This window comes from Eupeodes corollae, chromosome 2 (genome assembly GCF_945859685.1).
Source record: "Eupeodes corollae chromosome 2, idEupCoro1.1, whole genome shotgun sequence".
Taxonomy (NCBI): Eukaryota; Metazoa; Arthropoda; class Insecta; order Diptera; family Syrphidae; genus Eupeodes; species Eupeodes corollae.
The window spans coordinates 156,169,905-156,191,532 of record NC_079148.1 but is presented as its reverse complement, the minus strand read 5'-3'; the positions used below and the strand labels follow the sequence as shown (position 1 = coordinate 156,191,532).

The 21,628-nt window shown below is 33.8% G+C and overlaps 1 protein-coding gene across 2 annotated transcripts in view; it reads left to right on the top strand.

The window, feature by feature from the left end:
• The first annotated feature begins 12,484 nt into the window (after positions 1-12,484).
• Positions 12,485-21,628, top strand: part of LOC129945941 (uncharacterized) — a 214,447-nt gene continuing 205,303 nt past the window's right edge. Inside the window, exon 1 of one of the 2 annotated variants that reach the window (XM_056055924.1) lies at positions 12,485-13,415. The gene's annotated coding sequence lies outside the window, so the exon portion shown is untranslated. The remainder of the gene's footprint in view (positions 13,416-21,628) is intronic. The other variant, XM_056055925.1, reaches the window with a different exon arrangement.

Below are 21,628 nucleotides of genomic sequence, written 5' to 3'. Positions count from 1 at the left end.
CTAACTATATTTTAAGATATCTTCACATAAAACCTTAAGTTTCTTGCTAAAACATAAAATCATGCATTTATCTCTTTACCGACAGACAATGAACTTAAACAAAAAAAAAAAACAACTCTGGGCTAAGCCCTTTGCCACAAGTCCAAACAATACCAATATAATGTATGACTTTGGCTTTGAAAACAAAAAAAGCAAATAAACCTCAAGAACGAAGTAAAAACTTTACCTTCATAAGTTAGGCTCGTTACCCATCCATCATAAAAATAAATTCCAAATCTGAAGCTCAACCTAAAGGTTTTGGTAATACAGACAGAACGAAAAAAAGAAAGAACAGAACCATCACAGACACGGTATATGAATGGCTTTGATTTTAGTGGTCTTTAAAGTGATTATATGGCACTGTGCGCAGTGAAGATTCGTACATATTTTGCGATCTTGTTTTTTCTTCAATTATTATTTGTGAGTGGTGATTTGTAGGCGTTGTTGGTCTTTACAACCCCTAAAGGGCTTTTATCGACAGGATTTCCATCTTGAAATTTGAAACCTGTTATTAGATAAACTTTGTTGGTACTTATTTATATAATCTGAAGGCTTTCAGATAAAGTTGCACAATTTATCAACTATCAATTGATATTAGAAATATTGCTGCTTATTCCATATTTCAGTGTCAGATTAAGGTTGAAGTGAATTTAGGGCTTTTGGTATTTCACCATCTGAGTTGTTCCAGTATTTTCTCACGCACTTTGTTCTAAAAGTTACCTTTGACTTGGTTAAATGTTTTTACGATTAATTATTTTGAAATTTGACATATAAACTGGCAGCTTGGCAACTCCATTCATTGAACTCCTCATCCTGATGATATAGTGCTGCGCGGTTAAGGTGATTTTTATTATCTGGCTAAAGGTAGTTAGAAAGATGTTTCCTTTTGTTGTTAGGCTTCAAATCATATCATTGGCGTTTTGAGTTGGTTGTGAAGAGTAGAGTTGTAAATATTTGAGGATATCGTTTCGCGCGAAAGGAATCACCCAGCCCCAGAGGGCAATTAAAAAGACCGAAAATAAACCTAAGCAGACAGCTTCTCATCAAAATTGGCACTGCCAATGCCATTTTTCCATGGTTGGTCTTTGTTGGTATGATGGTATTCCATCGTCATTCGTGTGTCCCGCATACATATACATAACAACAGAAAAGAACAGACGAGACGATAATTCCGCTTGCACTGATGATGATGGACAAGCTGCCGTAATAAAACGTGTCTCTGATGCGGCGAGAATCTGATGCAGACTATGGGATTGGACTGGGATGGACACCACCTTTAGGGATGTTCGTGCGAGAACACATTATTCGCAGTAACGCCTCGTTAATTTATGATCAGCTTTTGCCATATAGTCAGTCGGCTTTGTGTCATTGTACTAATGCGATGTACAAATGTTTGGTTGAATGTGATGATGGCCATGGCCATGACCATTTCAATTGCTCTAAGAATTGAGCGCGTAAATCCTTGAAGCTGCGTTGGACGTACGCAAGGTACCTACTGATGAGTCCATATAGCAAGCTGAGAATGACACGCTGAACAACGACGACGAATGTCGGGATGACGATGGACAGGAATGGGAAGAATTTCACCTTCATTATTGCTTGCTGCATGCAGCGAATACGCGCAGATGAACGAACGTACGGACGAGAATGAACGTTACTGGCGGCAAGAGTCGTTAAAAATTCCACAGCCGAATGGTGACACCGCGCTGCTGTTGCAGGTACCAGTGATGATTGCGAGCGGGGTGGAAACTAGTTTTTATTTTTGTATATATTGCGAACCGCTTCAGCAACAGCCACACCTGGAACGCACTGCACATTTAATTACCTTTTGCGCCAGAGTTTGCTACGTTACAGTGCGCCAATGGAATTCTCTAAGCCAAAGCTGCTGCATCAACAGCAGCATCAACATCAACATCAGCATCACCATTGTGGTTATTCAATGCAGGAAGGCGGTAGGCTTAAGGCAAAACACCGATAAGCCGCCACATACCTACCCGTCCTGACAAAGGATTCCGCAATTAATCTATGAGTTTGACCATCACTATATATACGCCACCATCGCCATCGCCATTGCCATAGCCATCATCTTCTGCGTCAGTGAGTTGTATTGGATTTGTTTGTTGAAATTGCTTCCTTGTGACGAGAGGTTTCGCATTCAACGTATTCAATTATTGTTTAACACAAGTTTCTCAAATACGTTTCTGGTATAGAGGATTGGTTTTGGTATATATGAAAATAAAACTACATGGGAAATTTATTGCTAGCCACAAAAGCCGGCTCATAAAGGGATTAGATGAAGCTATATTATGTTTATACTTTTGACCCCTTGTCAAAGATGGAAGCAGCAGAAGTTTTTGTTTAAAAACTTCTCTGAGTGTGAACAAATCTAAAAAAAGGGACCTTATTTTCTTCTAATCCTTTCCCATAAGAAAGTTTTATCAAAACAAGAAGATTGTGTCCTAAATTTTTATGAAATTAAAGTGCTTTAGTCTATGGATAACTCTTTTTTTAAGTACAGCAATTTCTAATAACCTAATGGAAGCTCATTCTTAAAGAAGCGGTGGCATTTAGATATTAATGTTTACCATCTGATCACCTAATCTAAATTTTTCATTCTAATCTAAATTTTTCATTTTTCATTTAATTTTGAAGCAAACCAAAAGCTGGCTCTGAGACCATCTTCGATTTTTTCCCTAAGAAAAACCAATTTTCGAAGAAGACACTGCTCGGGCGCCATTTAGAAAAATTGGTACCGTAAACCATCATACATTTTTGTGGTTAAGAAATGTCTTGACGTATGTTTTGATGATAAGTACAAACTTAAAAAGTTTAAAATTCATCTAATATGCCAGAGACACAGTGTGAGCATTAGACTAAAAGGAAGAGGTTAGGAAGGATGTGTCAGTGTGGATTTTCTTTTCCTTCTTGAATGCAATGGCAGAGGAGATAGAGCGTATAAGGCATTCCATATTCGTGTAGTACGGGTTAAGAACAAATCTTTTCACTTTGCAGTACATAATACGTAGTTGAGTTTAAGAGTAAATGGTTGAACTATTTACGGTTGAACTGTACGAAAATATTCGAGTGAAGTAATGACATTATCTTCACACATAATTTTAAAAGCTCGTAGTTGAATAGCGTTCAAGGGGCTTAGGAAAGTTTCGTTTCTTGAGCACATGTCCATTTATATTAGATAATTCGAATCCTCGATTTACAAAGTGAAAAGGCATATGTGATAGCTACTATACAATTTTATAATTTCAAGCTTTTTTTAAAACCTGAGTGAACATTTCCTGGTAATTTATAACTTGTGTTCTTGATTTAGTTATCATGCAATGTTCCGAATTCTAGAGAAATAAGCTGTGAAAAATTGAAACCAAATATTTTACCATCAACATCGAATTTATTAAAAAAAATAATTGTTTTAAAAATCTCAAAATTAAGGAATTACACGACAGAAAAAGTTTCTACTATTAAGGATAGAGCCCTGCGGCTTTTTTCTTGTGAATAAATTTTCGCCTGAAATGGGACAGCATCCATTTCCAATTTTGTTGATAATCCTGCCATTTTTGGTAATTTACCTCCACCTTCACACTTTCATTTATCACTCGTTTACCTCAATTTGCGCAGTTGACGGTTTTCGTTTTTATTTTTCTTTATCCATCCCCATACTCGAAAGTCTCAATATGTAAACTTATAAAGGCTTGGAGACCTTTGACTAATGTATCTACTTTTTTACACATTCTCCTGATCCATAAAAGTCAATTTGTTTTGACTGGTAGTGTACTTATATGAATTGATTGAACGTGTTTTATTTTTATGCAGTGCTTGGGCTCAGGCTCAGGCTCACTTATTTTTAACTGAAAAACGCTGTAATCATCATCAATGATGAGTGCCTGGACTTTGCAGAGGCGCGAATTTAAACACACAAACAAAAAATAAAGGAAAGGTGACTTAATCCAAAATTATGCCTTCAACTTGTTGCAATGGAAATTACCTTGTGCCATCAGTTCAGTGCAGTGCAGTGCAGCAGTATGTTCATCCGTCCACAACCAGCCAAACCATCAGCTCGGCTGGCTATAAGCTATGTTATAACCAACCATACTCTCTGGGTACTCTTGACAATATAGCAATTACCGAATTCCAAAAATGAAGGAAATTTTCGCGCAAAATCTTTCGCCAAACCATCCAAACCAATGATTTACCAGTAAATCATGTGCTCCTCGAGAGTTGTTTCGTTGGAATTTCACTCCTCGACGAGTATATAGGATGAGGACGAGTGTTATAGTGCTGGATTCGGACTGCTGAAGCTGATGCTTGGTTGAATCTCGAATGTGGATGTGTTTTTTTTGGTTTCTCAAGATACTTTTTTTCTGTCGAATGAAGGAATACCTGACATTACCGCCAGGTCGCAAATCTGCGGCTTGGCGGCGTCCGCGTCGTCGTCAATGTGGTGGTGGCGGCAGTGGCGGCGGTATAGAAGCAATTTACTTGTCAAGCCAGAGTAAGAATTATCGCTGCCTTACGTAACGTAACGTTTCAAAGTAACAAAAATACATCCCTCTCTCTCGAAAGCATACCAACAAAAGTTACTAAAACAAGAAGAAATAAAAACAAAACTGGTCCTAAGAGTTCATCATGAGTGTCTCCACTAATCGAAGACACATCTATTGGCCAATCGAACGTGACAAATTGAGTAATGAACTGAGTCATCGCCGTTCACCACCGATGAACCTCATCAAATGCTAATTCATAATGAAATCATTAATAAACTGCGCGCGAGCGCCCCGATGATGGGGCGGGCGGCTAGACAGTGCTCCCCAAGCGGGAAACACAACGCAACAGAAAAGCGAATCATCATTTCCAAAAGAAGCTGCGCAGTTAAGATGGAGACAGAAGACGGACGATGGAGTCGGAGTGGAAATTAATTAAAAGATCATTTATTCGGAAATCGTAATTAATATTCCGAGCACACGAAGACATCGGTCGCCTTAAACTCAAACAAAAAAAAAAAGATATACTATAGCGACTGATGAACGGTAAGGAGGACGGCCGGCGCGCTGTATATTAAAACGTGTTTAAACTGACCACATGCAAATCCCGATCCCGATCAAGAACCAAGACCAACCTGTCCATAAGTGTATTCAGCTGCCTGAGCTCGGATGAGAGATGGACGATGAAATTGTTTTTGAATGCTGAACAACCTCCCCTATGAGCTGTGTGTTACGTCTTGTGATGCTCCATACTCGAAGCTGTTTTGCGCCTGCTTTGCGCCTTGGCCAGCTGGGCAGGGAGCGGACCATGTTCGCAAGTTGCAAATCTGAAATAGCTACAAGAATATCCTGATCTAGGAGAGAGGAATCAATTTGTTCCTGCCTAGAATGAGTTGCTGCTGCTTTTGTTAGAGTCGAAGTTGAAGTCACAGTCTTGGAGTTTAGTCTTGAGTTGGGCAGAGAGATATGATGGTATGAAATGTGAGAGATATACTAACTCTGATGTTCTGCTGATGGCTGCTGCTGTTGCAAGTTGCAAGTAGCAAGAAACAGGTAATTTACATTGATGGAGTCGCATGCTGAAATTGAGATTATGAGCAAGCGTTGATTATTATTTGAGATGACACTTTGTCTTTTCTGTTTATATGAGTAAAGTTAAGTACTTTCCTATAGATACGTTACGAGAGTATGGATTGAATATATTAAGTTGCACTTCAGTCATTGGGAATTTATAATTATTACATTTTATGAACTAGAAAATTGTTTTTTCAAAGTTGTTTGTTATGTTTATTTAGAACAATGAAGTACGAGAAAGTCTTAATTACAGAAATTTACTGAATAACCTACATAGAACCATGTTAAAAAGATCAACTTAAAGTTGAGGTAATTTATGTCAAGAAATCGAGCTTTAAAATTTTTAAATGAAATTCGGGTTTTCTAAAGATCGATTTATTTACTTCGAATGCTTCCATAACGTCCTCAAAAGTGATGTTATAAAAGATTGTGGGCAAGGATAGCTCGGTACTCGGTTTTAGAATTTAAATACCAAGGTATTACATTATTCTTAATTTCTTACTAATATAAAAATTTTACTTAAGTGCAATGTCAACAAAATAATTATTATTGCTTAAGTTTTAGCTGTTTTCCGTCCATCAAAATTAATATTACTAAATGGCTTAAATAGCTCAGTAACATTTTTGGGAAATATTGAATTTACAAAATTATTGCTTTATGTAAATGTGTTGTGAGGATAAAGTAGAATAAGTTTGTTAAATCAAAGAAACATAATATTTTCACTTATTTTAACGAATCCGATCAATTCAATATAAAAATATTGAGGGCTCAACCGGGATCAATTGTTATTAAATTATATCAATGTTCCCGTTTTGCTGAACCTCTAAAGAATTGGGCATGGCTTAGTTCAAGATCAAGACTTGAAACTTGAAGGAGATTAACCATTTGAAGTGAAGTTCGATCTTCGATAATAATAAAAATATTGTTAATTATATTTAAATCTAAAAATAAAGTAAATGTATTTTCAAACCCATGTTACTTTCTTTAAATGTTTATTAATAGAAATACAGGATTTTGAATAAGCAGAATTTTTAAAAACAGAATGTTGTGTCTATAAAATGTTGTAAATAATATTACAACAACAGTATTATGACCCATACATTATTTTGACCCTAACCCACTTCTTTTCATACAATTAATTTTTTGGGACTGCGTTGTGTCTTAAAAACGTCCATTTAAGACTTTTTTTTTTGAAACCTTTTAAAAATCTGAGGTGATGTGAGAATTATGTATATGGCGAAATTTGAAACCAGAATATTACTGTCAATTGCTTGACGAAGTTCTTATCTCTTAATATCGGTTTTTTGAATAGAAAAGAATTTGGTTGAGTTTTATCTCATTTATTCATCAAGCTCTAAATTAATGATTGAGGGCTCAAGGACATTTAAACTCACAGTGGCATTTAATGTGCAATAATTATACATTAAAAAAAAGTAATTTCCCAAAAAATAGAATAATAATTGTAAAAGTGCATTGTGGAGGAAAGACCCAAATTATACCCGGTCAGTTTGGACTTTCCCAACATGGATCGTTATTCTTCAGGTTTCAAGCTATCGTAATTAGTTGCAACGGTTACAACTGCATTATATTTCCAATGTGCAGGATGTTGTTGTTTATGTCAAATTTGTGATGGAAGTACCCTCGATTTGCCTTCATTACAGTCTTCAATGATTTAAGTGGACATTTGTTTGTCCTTTTGGACACCAACTGTACCTGTAGCAAGAAATCCTTTTCCTTGTAAAGTGGTCATTAGATCACTTGGCGTAGTTATTACTTTCATTAAGTTAAGTATAACGCGTGATCCAATGGATAAGCACTTATTTATTTGACTCACATTTTTGGCACCACAATACACAATACGGAATGTTGACCAAAAAACTTTACCATCGCTTTGTCAATTGAAAGTTTACAATGAAAAAAAAAACATTTTTGACAATTCTGGCAAGTCATTTTCATCATAGTTCTAATCTTTGCCATCTTATCTGCCTTGTCAATACTTGAATAGTTAGCCAAATGAGCTCTTGATTTCCGTAGCTACCAACAGAATGCTCGTATCTTCGTCGAAGCACCAATATAATGATTCTTAAGGTGAAGTGTGATATCCGGAAAAAAGCATAATGCCAACAACCTTGTTTAGACCTTCTTTTGTAAATATAAATGAGTGAAAGTTTTGGTCCAGTGCGTATATCCGACTTTGCTCTACAATCAAATTCATTATATCATCATCGAAAAAGTGTTCAAAGATTTGAACTTCGTCTTCCAATTCCAACTGTTCTTTTACTTTGGTAAGGCTTTCCAAATAATCAAATGTTTTAGCCTTTTTCAGTAGAATAAACGACATGATTAGACCATTTTGAAGCACTATTTTGAGACCCAACTTTGTCTGAGGTTTCCTTCATCAAATAAGAAAGTGGAATATCGTCTTCGCTTTCGAATCCATCATTGATTTCAACCTCTACTGCTCTTGGGATATCAACAGGTATATGGGGATCAAGCAAGTCATCTTCACATATATCCTCTTCGTTTGTTTGGGTATCAACATCCGGTGGAATAACCACTACATCTCCTTCATTTCCACCATCTGGTACATCATCAACAGCCATGTATAAATTTGAATAGCGCTATCCATACAAGCTCTTACAATTAACTGTTGTAAAAGCCATTTATCTACAAATCCAGCAAGAAAAAAAAAATAACCACAGTTTTGGCCAGTGTACGACTTACAACGAGAAAGAAGCAATACTTTTTATGATATCTTTTTCCAGTATTTTTTTCTTCATAAATAACCTAATGAACATAATAAATTATTCACAAGCTAGTCAATAGTTAAAAATTTAATAAACCTTTTACTTTTGCAAGGACACAAAACGGCTTGAAAAAAAAGTGCAAGACACAAAAGGTAACGAAACAATTCGAAAATGTACATGCTTGCTTTCCAATCAAAAAATATTTAAATCGAAGTTTATTTTTTAAAAAATATCAACCTTAAATTTTCAAAAATACTGTACTCAATTGAGTACAATTTCGTCATTTCGGTGAATAGACTTTTCAAGAAATATCGGGAAAAATTATAGTGAAACTAATTGCTTATGATTTGTATATCCTGATTGCATCTAACTTGAATCTAGAAAAACATTTACAATCCAAATTATTGGAAGCAAAGCGTGCCATGTGTTCTGTGTGGAGAAGTTGCAATCCAAGAAATAGCGTTTCGCACATAGCTAAACAGAAAGTATTTCGAGCTACCGCAATTGCAATACCGTTTTACGGAGTGCAAGTATGGGGGTATCGATAGTTTGAATCTGTGGAAAAGGCCCTCCGTTTTTGTATTACAAGTAATTTCAAGTTGCCAAGTACGACGCCCAACCATATGTTCCATCTTGAAACAGGAATAGGACCCTTCTTTTTAGACACACTTAAATTACATTTCTAGAGTTTTGGCGATAGGTGACAAAAGAATTCCGAGTAGTACTCACACAAGCTATCAATTCAGATGTTTCGTGTGTTTAAGAGTGGAAAAAACTCGCAATTGAATGCTCAAAGCTCAACTACTTTTTCAATATCTGAAGACGAAAGTATCGAGGTGCTTAAGTTGAATTTTGATGACTTGCTGAAAAAAGTCGGCAACATGGTGAACGATAAGTTTATAAGTGAAGCTATAGCATCTTTTTACAGATCTTACTACAGTAAAATTAACCATTTCTTGAACCACAACACCTACTTCTTGGCCAAGAACAGTGCACACAAAATCAGCTTGTTATTCAAAGTAAGAGGTGAACTCATTAATTTGAACTACATCCAATAATCAAGGAGTTCCGAAATCGCTATTTGGGATAGATATATACTCGGTTTAGAGCAAACGATCAACATCTTGAATGGAGAACTAGGTTGGGACCTTCTGTATGAATACTCATTGAACGTTCTTCGCTATAGAACCAGAATAGTTGGTTACAGGGCAACTAATAAATATAAAAAACAACCTAAGACTCAGTTTCATTGAACTTATCTCTAAAATAGCTATAGATTTCAAAAATCATTGTCAACCGAGTTCTATAGATATGATTAGATGTGCAAAAAAAGCCCTTTTAAAATAATAATTCAAAAGTTAAAGCAAGAATTACTATTTACGTCCAGTTTTTAATTCACAGTTGTGTTCATAAAAATAGCAGCGCTGGTCACTTTTTAAATAACGGATATTCTTACAAAAAATTATAATGTTTCTTGCATCTAACGGTCTTTCATTTTCACATTAGAGACTTTTAGCTTGAAGTTATACTCTACTTTTCCTGATGAACACACACTATTTCAAACTCTCTGGATATGGAGTGTTCATAAAAATAGCAGTGCTTCTGATTTCATAATTAAAAAATGTTAAACATTATTTTTTTTATTTTGCGGTAAGTAAATATTTTAATATTTAATGTTTTAAGTATTTGTAACATATACTAGCATAAAAAATAAACAATGGGACGGTCAAGATATTCGAAAACTTATTAGAAAACTGCGTTTGGAGTGAAAAACCTACCAAAATATTCAAGACATCCAAGACTGCTCACCAAAAATGGTCAGTAACGCCTTAAAATGGCAAAATAAACCCAAAACGCTAGGCCCATAAAGGATGACTACTGAAAGAACTGACAGAAAAACAGTTCAGTTAGCAAAACAGACCACTTCCATAGGCTCTAGGAAAATAAGAAATGGACTTCAACTATTTGTTACAATACTAATAGGTCTTTTGTAAGCGAAGTTACCAGCCCGAAGTCCACGCAAGGTACCATTCTTGACGAAAAGGCATGCGGCAAAGACAATGAAGTTTGTTAAAGCGCATAAAGATTGGAGATGAAAGCAAAGTCGTCAAAAATTATGATATGGGCTTGCTTTTCATATTACGGCGTCGGGCCTATTTATCCCATGGGGGTATAAGGGATGCAACCGAGTATGTGTAAATTCTCGAGGAGGTTATGTTACCCTATGCTGAAGAGAAATTGCCGTTGGTTTGGGTATACCAACAAAGCTATGACCCAAAGCATAGGTCAAAAAAGGCAAAATCACGGTTTGTGCAGAAGAAGTTATTCGTTATGGAGTGGGCCACTCAACCCCCCGACCTTATCCCCATCAGAAATTTGGGGGGATGTTAAGAACGTTCATAAAGCACAACCCAAGAATTCGAAAGAGTTGTGGGAAGCAGTGCGTGATTCGTGGAGCGCAATACCAGTCGAGAGGTGTCAGGTTTTAGTGGACTCGATGCCACGTAGATACGTTCGCAGTCATAAAAAACAATGGTTATGCAACAAAGTACTAATTGTAAGCTAACATTATTTGAATACTTTCTTATAACTTAAGTTTTTCTTACTCCTTACGTAACAGATCCAGAACTTTGTCATGCACTGCTATTTTTATGAACAGCCATATATTTAATGAATGGTTTTTACTGTGACAAAGCTAACGGTAAGAAATTGATAATACTTATTTTCTGTTATTATGAACACATTTTTATGAACACAACTGTAAGTTTAAAAATTACCTTCTCAAACTACGGAAAACATACAATTTGTAAGGTTTTTTATCTAAATTATCGTATGTTCAGCTAAGCCAGACTCCACTGTATATTAAAAAAAAAAACAAACATATTCTTAATGTTTAAAATGAAATAAAACTAATTTGGCTTCATTTCATCACATTCAAGTGCAAAAAGAACACCTACTAAAAATTGGCCCTCCACAAAAGTGAATAATTTCTTTACAAGTACAGCCTACCTATTTAATTTTTCTTAACGACTTCTTTTTTAAAACTTCTTGAAAAATATTCTGGAATGCGTTTAACTTTATTTTTTTTAAATTCATAAAAGCTATAAATAAATATTGTATCTTCAATAAATTCTTCAAAATTTAAACCTTAATCCCATATTTAACAAAACCGTTGTTACTTATATTATTTATAAACAAATAAAAATCTCGACCATCTTCATCCACACACATCAAACATAAATTAAAATATAAAATACCAAACACTCAAAAAAGAGTAATGAATGACATTAAAACAATTTTTAACATCTCTTAAACCAAATGCTCTTCTAAATTTACAAATATCTCTTGAGCATTTCTCTGAAATATGAAACGAAAGAAATTGAAACATGCCAAATAAGAATCCCCTGGTTTTTCTTGATTCCACTAAATCCACTCAAACTCATTTAAATGAAAACAAAATCCAATAAGAACAGAACAGGTATCGTCTTATGCTCTTGGCTCCTCTCGCTAAATAAACGAATGGAACTGGAAAATGCAACTGGAATGATTGAAATTCTGAAACGAAACAGAACAATAACAACAACTGAATACTTTAACTGAAGAAGAAATGAGGGGAAGTAAGATTATTATTCTGATCAGATGGAAAATACTTATTTTCATTTTTGTCAAAGGAGTAAGAGAAGAGGATGTTGTTGTTTAGAAAGAGCAAAAGAGACAAAAGACACAACTAAAACTCCAACTCCAACAACAACAAAACAACATTTTCCATCAAATTACCACTCAAACTTCCAACACTTGTTTTTCCAATAAAAATAAAAACAAACTCGTTCCCGTTCGTCGTTCTTATGTTGTTTATGTTTCTTTTTTTTATGTTGTGCTTCCTGGAAGGCCAACAGCTCTGAGTTCGTTGTTGTTTTTCTTGTTGGTTGAAATCCAAACAACCGGCAATTTTTTTGTGGGGGGAAATGAACAACGACAACGACAACAACGGACAAAACGAAAACAGATGCAAACAACACTCAAAACTCAAACCAGTTGACAACGACTCACTCATATCAAAAATTTAACTCAACTCCAAACGAAACTGGGGTCGATTCGATTGGATTGTCGCCTTCATCGTCATCTTCGTCGTCGCCGATTGCCGCGTTCGCATTTCCCGTGGCTCCGCTTCTGGTTCAGTCGAAGTTGAGCACTTTCTGTTGTTCCTCCAACAGCAGTTAAAGAAGCCACAGAAACGAAAACGAACCAACTTACCGGAGTGTCAACGTAATATTTGTTCGTCCGATACCGATTACGATTCTGATACGAAAGAAAAGCGTGCGTGTTTTTTGAGAGCTGTCAATTTTGGCATTTTGCGTAAAAATCGTAATTCTTGTCTCGAAGTCGATGTTTTTCAAAAATAGGTACGAAAACATGTTCTATCTCGTTTGGATTTTGAATATTTAATTGTTGGTTAAAGTTCGGTTTCGCCGGTTTTTCTTGAACCTACCTCGGAACAGCTTGGACCGTAATTGTCCTTCCAAAGGTAGGTGGATGAACATTTTTTAAAAATAATCACTTTTCAAAGGAAAAGCAAAACAGTGTGTGTTTCGCTTTTGTCATTTTTATTGATTTCGAAATCGGAATACAAACAAAAATTCGGTCAATTTACCGCTAGAGTGTTATTCAAAACAAAGAGTACCGTTGTTGTGCGAAAATATATGTAAATAAAGCAAATATAGTGCTCGTGTGATATTGAGTGAGTGGCGTTTTGAATTTGTTGTGTGTTCTGTTCTGCTACCGGATATCCGGATTGGAAAATTGTATTGTTTTGAGTGTGCTGTTGCTACCATTAAAATAGCGCCATGGCCATAGCCATTCTCGTTCCGTGCGAATAATTTGGCGGTAAAAAGTGCATATAATTCATACTTAAGTGAATTTAAAATTCAAATAAAAACAAACGATAAGGATTACAGGAAAACAAAACAAAAAAAAACTAATTCCTTGCGTTTTGCTCAAAAATGACCATTGACCAGAACAACCATAAACCGGATATCACCAGTCCCCACATGATTGAAAACAGGTGAGTACCTATAAGGACTTTCCTACCCCTACCTTGTTCTGTCTACAGTCTACACCACAGTCTAGACGAAGACTTCTCTCAAGAGACCCGCAGAACCACTTATGTGCGCCCCCTACAATCTCTGTTAGTCTCTTCTGTAATTACAATATTTCCCTTCACCTTCATACCTTTAAGCACATAGGGTATACCGTATACCATACTTATAGGGATATGTCAAGCCTTGCTATTATTTATTCCGGAAAATAGGGAAATTCGAATTGGGTGTGAGGGCTTGAGAATGGTATATTATTTTGTGTTTTGTTATGCACAATGCTCCTCCCAGCAGGTATGGGTCTCCTGTTGCAAGACAAACAAAAAGAAAACCATAAGCAAGCAACAAGGAGTTAAGGGTGTAGATAACATCCCCTACACTTCACATACCCAAGAAGGGTGTTAGGTTGGGCTTGGTAGGTATACCTATTGCAATATAGAACTGTAAGCAATTAGGGGTTACCACATGTTATTTTTTTAAAGCAATGTTGCATTCTTTCGAAGGGAAATTTCAAATAAAACCTAGGTATCTTATGGTTAGTGGTAGGTATAGCTTTGAGACGTGCGTCGTGTTGTGCATGGTGCATACCTATATGATAGATACCCTATCCCTTAGGGTTCAAGGGAATGCTTATGACAGTCGTCTCAAGTGATTGCATGTGACATTGAAAAAAGAGAAAAGAAATTGTTTCAATTTTCTTTTCTTTCGGTTTTACTTCTGAAGAGCTGGAAAATGTGTAGGTATTTGTTTTTTCTAAGGATTTTCCTCGCGTGATTGAAATGAAGATTGTAAGATAATAGAGGAAGTAATACAGAACGTCTATACTCGGTACGTCTGTGAACTTTAATTGGTTAAGAAGCTTGAAAATATATAGACAGGTATTATAGCGTGATTGGGAATGTTCCTGAAAAATCTGTGTAGGTACGTAAATTCTATAAGAACTTTTGTCGGTACCTGAAAATTTTGATTTGAAGGATGATACTTTTATTATAAACGATTATCTTCAGCTCTTGGTAAAACAATTTATATTCGTCAGCGTTGTTTACAAGAATAATGAAGGAAAAACTAAATTCGAGCAGGGAGTTAATATTTAATTCAAAATAATTGTGTTTAGTTAAGTTCTTGGCAGACTTGCACTTTATTGAAATATTATAAAAGAAGTCCCCACTTTACTAACTCACGTACTTGTCAAATTTTATCACAGTTTGTAGAAAAGTTTCTTAGATTTTGTAAAACTGTTTCGATATCAATGTGTCTTCTAGAATTTGAATTGATGTAAAGTGTTTAAGTATTGCTAAATTTTCAAAAATATTCCTAGATACTTATTTTTATTTGAAAATATTATAAATTTTCTTAAAAGTAATAAATACACTATTATAAAAAATGGGAGAATCAAATGTTAATTTTGACAATTCTGTGGTATAAAATTTGTCAAAAAAAACCATCCTCAACTTATTTATTGGATTTTGCAATCAACATGAATATCATCTACTAGTACCTAAAAAATATTGACAAAAAAAAACCTATCATTGAAATAAATTCAAAGCTCTTTTTGATTATAAATGCAAAATTATGTTTTGACCGATTTGAAATCACTCAAATAAAAGTTTAAGATTTTTCAGACAAATATTTAATTTTCTGTTTCTATATTCCGTCCAAAAATTCAATTAAATCGTTTCACTGATTGGTTTTTCAACTTTATAAAGATTTCTGGTAGAAACAAAATTCCGGTAAATTGCAATCAGATATTGGTTTTCGATGATAGAAATTTTCAATGATCTCCTTAACCGACCTAACAGAAAAATTCCAATCATTGAATGCAATGATGGAAACTAATGATAGCTAAAACTGGACCCCTACTTCAAATGAATTGTTTAAACTCAAATAGCTTCTAAGTTTTCACGAACTGTCAGAATTGTTCCCAATTATTATTTTGTGTATTTTACAACCGTTTTGTGAATTTCCAAAGAGAAATGCTGTTACCTTTTTTTAAAAGTGATAGCTTTAAGTTATTTGAAGTATTGTTTACATTTTTATCTTAACATTTATTGTAATCGCTCCCATGTGTCGAATTGAAAAGTTTGACATTTCTCTTTGGTTCAGGATCCCTAAAACCTAAATAATTAATTCTTCGAAGGATCTCCATGTGTGCGTTTCTACGTACGTTCGTATATTTGTACGTTCGAATTACGATTTTTCACCCTCCATATCTCAACGGCTTTTAAATAATTAAATTCATTAGATTTTTTGTTATATCAGTTTAAAAAAAGCTGAAGGATTTGGTTAATCAAAAAATCTCTCGATCAAATAAATCAAAAAAAAATTTACAAATATTTGTCACCTGAATATTTTCCGAACAAGAAATGATATTACACCAAAAGTAGAAAAAGAGGCTAGGATGCCACCCATACTGATAACTTCCCATCCCGTCTGTGTTAAAAAAGTTATCAGTGTAATTATTTTAAAAAATTTAAAAACTACCAACAGAATTTTTTATATGATAAAAGAGTTTGATTTCAAAATCTTTTTTGGTTAACGAGATTTTTATTCGAAAACCAATTTTTACCAATCTTAGTAGCATTTCTTAAAAGTTTTTTTATTCTAATATAAACAAATACAAATTGGATGAATGAAATTAATTAAAAGCCAATGTTTTATATTATAACCGAGATATCGATAACCGAAAAAATTTACTGAATGTTGAAAACAATATTTTTTATAAAAAAAATTAATTCAAAGCCTATATCATATATTTTTGGAAAGATATTTGAATAAAAAAGTAATTTTTACCAACTTTTATTAATTTTTTTTAGGTATTAATTTGTTGTTAAGAAATTGTCAATTCTATTTTTCTCAAAATGTTATGGAATGTTCAAAGCAATATTTCTTATAAGATTAAATTAATTTAAAGTTAATATTTTTAATTTTTGGAAAGATTATTTAGTCGAAAATCTGTTTTTAGATTTTAATTTTTTTTAAACTGTCAATTAGATTTTTCTTAAAATTTACTGAATGTTGAAAACAATATTTCTCATAAGATAAAATTAGTTTAAAGCCAATATTTCAAAGTTTTGAAAAGATATCTAAGTCGTAAACCAATTTTTACCAACTTTTGTTAATTTTTTTTTAGGTTTTTAATTTTTTGTAAAAAACTGTCAATTTGATTTTTCTCAAAATGCTACTGAATGTTGAAAACAGTATTTAAAAAAAAAATAAAATAAATATTTCTTATACGATAAAATAAGTTGGAAGCCATATCTAAAATTTCTGAAAAGTTATTTGAGTCGAAATTCAATTTTTACCAGCTTTAAGTAATGTTTTTTTTTATTTTTATTTTTTATAAAAAATCTATAGGTTTGATTTTTCTCAAAGTTTTACCTGATTTCAAAAACGTCATTCATTTTTGAACAAAATTGTTTTGGAGGCAAACCATTTTTTATTCGTAAAATTTTTGAGGCGAAAAATCAATTATAATTTTTTTGTATAAGAAATAAAAATTTACAAATTGTTAAAAATTGGTTTTGGACTAAAAATCTCGGGAAGAAAAACAGATATTGAAATCAAACTTATTTAAGTATGTATATAAAAATATAGTTTTAAATTTTTTTTTACAAAATACGAAAACTTAAAAACACAACAGAAAACTCATACAAAGGGTTTTCGCAATGTTATGATAACAGAAAAAATTGCATTAAAATTGCACGAAATATTGAAATTATTATTAAATATAATTAATATTTTGTTACACTTTTAGAAAATAAGAGCAAAAGTTCTTTTGCTTATTAAATCATAGGAAATGATAACTCAAATTTATAGGTTCATTCATCAGGCCAGACATCACCCGAAGGAATGTGTGATGAGATTTTTTAACCATCTTCCTCAGCTTGTCAAGGAGCCTACTCGAATATCAGACGTTAACGGCCGAGAAGAAAATACACTTGATGCTTGAATTGTTGCTCACTTCTGATCCTGATAAGTACACAATCAGTGTATTGACGCCTCTAAGCACATCGGACCACAGTATCATCTGTCATCTGCTAATATCTCGTGTCAAACAAATCCAGTTATAGAATGAGCTCCAAACGAAACCATTTGGCAGTACGAGAAAGCCATCTGGGACGGTCTCAAAAACTTCTTCAGGATCTTTAATTGGTCATTATGTTTTCTCCATAGTGACGCTGTGACTCATCTGAGTATGAAAACTTTTATCCTGAAAGTCATGGTTCGATTCGAGCTGCAAAGAGGTTATCAAGGAGAAAGAGATGAGCTTCCGGTGTTTTAGAGCAAACCCGACTGAGGAAAACCGGAAAAAGTTTAAACAAGCAAGGAAGGCCTGCAACGCCCGTATTCGAATGACCAAATTTTTGCATGACCAAAAATTAATGCAATGGCAGTAAGTAAGGCAGTAAGAGTTTTTAATCATTCGTAAAAAACATAAGGAATTCTTCCTCTTCCTCGGTTCCTACGCTTGTTGTTAATGCCACTCCTTTAGTTAGCTCTATTGATAAATCTCACTTTTTTGCAAGGCACTTCGCCGAAAATTCCACCTTACCAGATAGTGTCATGGCTCTTCCAGTTCTTGAACGCGTAAATGATTCTATGGGACCAATTTTTTTTTTGTACTCGTACTGTGCCGAGAGTTCTTAAAAATCTCAACATTCATAAATCCGCTGGTTCGGGTGATATACCCGCTGTTATTCTAAAGAGGTGTTCTTCCGGGCTAGCACACCACTGCGTAAGCTTTTCTATCTATTCTATTTTTCTGGGTTTATTCCGAGTAGTTGAAAAACTGCATTTGTTCAGCCAATCCCAAAAAAGGCGAATCTTCCCGCGCAATATCCTAACGTCCCTTCTTTCTAAAGTCACGGAAACGCTGATTAATTATCAGCTATAGAACGGAAGCATCGTAATAACCGGCAATACGGCTTTCGTAGCAATAGGTCCAGTGGCCATCTCATGGTTCATCTCACCGAACAGTGGAATAAATCTTTACATCGTTTTGGAGAAAGTAAGATTATTGCACTTAATATTTTAAAGGCATTTGATAAATTTTGGATCCAAGCACTCTTATCGACAATGCGTGCTTTAGGTATTGGTGAATCTCTTCGTCGTTGAATTGGAAATTACCTTTCTAGCTGTTCAATACAAGTTGTTTTGGACGGATTTAAGTCTGATACTAAAAAATTAAATTTTTTCTCAGACTATTTTCCTCATTTTTATAAATGATGACATGTCTGTTACTTCTAATTCAATACATTATTTTGTTGACGATAGCCCTCGAAAGCTTTTCATTATTCGATTCCAAACTCACAAATCTCCTCTTTGGATGTGGAACTGCAACGACAAAATATGAAAAGCTCATTAAATTTCGGTCTACACAGCATTATAAAATGGGGAATAAGAAACGGTCTGGAATATAATGCTTCGAAAACCCAATACTTCCTTGTATCCTTAAAGCGAGATATACCCTCTTTGCCACTATCTATGAGTGGCACTTGCATCAATGAAACTGAAAATCTTGACATCCTCGGAATGTGAATCAGGAACCACCTTTTGTGGAGCGATCACAAACGCGATGTCGCCAAAAATTCCGCAAGATTTCGTACATTTTTTGAGAAGATGCAAGAAATGTTTCTCTCCGTCTGATCTGGCTACAATCTACAAAAACCTATATACGTCCAAAGCTCATCTCTGGGCTGGTGCTCCATCAGCTTATTTAAGTCCGTTGAACAGTATTCAAAGAAGAGCTTTTAAAATGATTAGTGACATTAATATCATCAAGCCGATTACGTCACTCGAACATCGTCGTAAAGTTTCTTGTATTAACTTTTGTTACCATTATTTTAACGGACTTTGCTCTAGTGAAATAGCCAGTTGCATTCATCCTCTTAAACAATTTAACCGTAATACCCGCATTTCTAAAAATACCCATCAGTTTACCCTTGAACCCAACTTCGGCCGTACTTTGAACTTCAGAGATTCATTTTTTACCCGTACTACGCGAATGTGGAATATCTTGCCACGCTCTATCTTTCCCTATCATTAAAGTGTTCAGGAAGTAAAAATCAATGTACACCGGTACCTCCTATCTAACTCTTCCCTCTTTTCCTAATGCTCCCACTGTGTCTTGGCATATTAAAGGTATACAAAAACCCTTTTAATATTCGCTTATTATTAAATATAAATATGTTTTAAAACGTATGCTTTTGATTGATGATGTGAGTGAAATGATTACCCAAAACTCTTTATAATCTAAGGTGAGATCTTTTCAGATATGGAAAATAAGGCTCTTGTCAAAACTAGCCCAAAAAACCTACAGTCCAAACAACATCAATCTCAAAAAGAAACAAAACAAAAACCAAAATATTATTCTATGTGTCTCCTTAAAGAAGAATCAAAACAAAATCTTCAAAAGTTGAACGAACTAAAAAACATAATTTTCATCTCTTCCATCATCGTCATAAAAATTATTATAAATACATTATCCTGCATAAAAACGTGCGCACAAAGAATAGAAGACAGATTTCTTCGTTTCTCTTTTAGCAACTAAATAACTAGACTCTGATCTAATTATGGTTATTTTTTTTTTAAGTTTTATTGCATTTCAGGGCTTCAGAGTAAAATAAAATAAAACACAATTTTTCTCAACTCAAAGAAAGAGGAAAAAGATAGTTTCTTTGAAGGATGTCATACAAACGCCAGAGGACGAAAGTTTCATCTTTTTCTTGTTCTTCTTCTATGCAAGTATTAAGTTATGTTATTAATTTGATTGTGAAAGTTTAAGTACCTTTTAAGGAAAAATGAAAATGAAGATGGAGTCTCTTTCTGAGAATTTAAATTTTTCATAAGAATTGTTATTTTGTAATTTAATTTTATGCTTTTAATAATCGTGTAGATTTTAGTGTATAGTCTTGATCTCTATTGTTTTTTAAACCTTTGAGTAGGAATTCCTTTTTAATTGTTGCTTTGGCAAGAGTAGGTTTACATTTGATATGCTTATAAGTGAATTAAAATGATCATCAAATGAAAGTGGGCGACCTTACCGTCTGTGTCCGTCTGTCGATTTTTCTAAAAGTTGAATAAAATTTCGGCCAATATAAACAAATTTAAAGTCAATGGCGCAAAATTTTAAACAACCTATTATTAAGGCCTTAGCACGATACTAATTAACAATTTACTATGTACATTGTACATAGTAATCTATTAACTTTTCACTAATTTTAAACACTTATTATTGTTTTGCTAACTGGTATCAAGCTAAAAATATTTTATTAAAAAAAAAACATGAACACATCTAAATAATGACAAATTGTGGAGCTAACAAAACAAACATACCTTAATACTCGTATTTTTGCAAATGTCAAAGTGATAACATTGAATTTGTATTTTCTTTTTTTCATTAATTTGGTTTTAATAACTAGCCGTTGTTTATTTGCGTTAAAGCTTAAGTTCGTTGCAACTATTTTGGATATTAACAACGAATTATATTAAAAATTTATTCTACCAGGTAAGAGAATTATTGTTTAGTGAAAAAGTTTAAATGAAATGTGCATTAAATTATTGAATATCTGCGATAGATCTATTCCCCGTGAAGCATCTTCAATACCCAGAGCTACAACTGTTAGCTTCGGTGTGAAGGTTGGTGGCAGTTGTTGAACAGTTGTTTTATTAAATCTATACCTGGAGTAAAATTCACCATCGTCCAGCTCTTCAAGAGGATTTGCTCGAGTTTTAAATCTTTTAACTTCCCTACACAACACTGAATCCTCAAACATTTCAAAATCTTCTTCCTCCGAAAACATTTTAAATTAATTTACTTTTTATGATATCTATAAATAAATTTTATTGCACAATTTATTAATTTTAAAACACTTTGTCATTTTTTGAGAAAAGTGACATGTGTCATGTAGATTTAGTAAGATACTAAAAAGATAATGTAGCAATTTTTTACATCGTACTAAATCGTCTAAAATTTTCCGCCAATATCTTTCTTTGTTCTTATTTTACCCAAGTTGAAACCCATTTCTAAAGAGTTCTAATACGAGGGTTGACTCTTTGAAAATTTTAAACGATGTAAACTATATACTTTAAAGCTTTATCCATTTCACTTTTGCCCTTTAAAACAAAAAAAAAAAGAAAAATGTTTCTCGAAAACCATGATTTTGACATTTTGAGGATTTTG